Genomic DNA, 1,250 nt, shown 5'->3' with positions numbered 1-1,250 from the left:
GAGAACAAAATCCAGAATTGCTTTTTCATTAAACTTCACCAAGACAGTGCCTCAGTTTTGTTCAAGTCAGTATGGACACTTGCTTTATGGCAAGGAAGTACTAAAAGAAAGAAAATTGTGATATCTCTCACTAATCATGGAGTTACCTTTTGCTCTCCGACAAATACATGGAGAGCCCAAACAGCAAGACTGCACTAGACAGTTAATGTTCAGATTGATGGAGGCAGGTGAATTCAAGTTTAAAAGTGTCCTTACCTCACTTTGGTAATATGGACCTTATACCTCCAAATTTTGCAAAAAATTGACAAAAGAAGTTCTTCATAATGAGACACTATTTCAGTACATTATCAGACACCATATCAGGCATTATTTGACTTAACATTTGCCAAAATCCAGCTTGAGAAAATATAAGGCTGGACTCTGCTGCTCTGTATCAGTTAACCTCTACACAGAAGAGCACAATATTTTTCAGCCAAAGGGCTGATCATGCTTCCAAGGTCCCACTGGCCTTGGAGAGTTATTTACTGTGTTGATTTCTGTTAACATAGTTGTGATTTTCCATGGGTTTTGTTTAGAGAGGAGTTAGAGTTTAGCCAAGGGTCTTGTGGCATCATCTGAAGAGTATTCCTCAGTTCCAGGGCCAGATCAGGTGCAGGGAGAAAAGGAGGTGTATGGACAATACGAGACTAGGACAGCCAAGAGTAATCCTGAGGATCTTGAGGAAGGGAGATGTCATTGGAAGAGAAGTAGAGAAGTCATGAAAACTGGTCTGGTTCAAAACCTCTGTAAAAACTGAGTGACCTTTACCCATAAAGGTGGACCAATAAGTTTAAAATTGGTGATAGAAAAGAATCTTGTGGGTGACAATCCAGAGAGATGGATCAGGAAACCCACATTTTAACCTGTATCCAGCAATGGTTAATGTCAAAATACACAAAAGAAGAAAATTTCTTGATGGCATAGTGTACCAGTGAACTGGTTCTGAAATCAAGAATTGTTAAAACTCCTCCAGTTTTCTGAGCTTGATATATTTCACTAATTTTCTTTGCAAGACTACAGCTTAATCAGTCTGCTTGCAAAACACTGAGTCTGCCTTTAATTTTTCTGTTGGGAAATGAATCAGATGTGTTTTAGTCAGTCATGACAGGTATATAATGTTATTTCCAAAATTCAGTATGTATTTTCCTCAGTAGAAGGTGATACAAAGTATAGAGTGTGTCTCTAGGAACGTGTGTTTATACCTGAATTCC

This window comes from Chamaea fasciata, unplaced genomic scaffold (assembly GCF_029207755.1).
Source record: "Chamaea fasciata isolate MVZ Bird 193981 ecotype frontalis unplaced genomic scaffold, bChaFas1.0.hap1 SCAF_2, whole genome shotgun sequence".
Classification (NCBI taxonomy): Eukaryota; Metazoa; Chordata; class Aves; order Passeriformes; family Sylviidae; genus Chamaea; species Chamaea fasciata.
The sequence above is the reverse complement of the archived record's forward strand: the minus strand, read 5'-3'. Positions refer to the sequence as shown.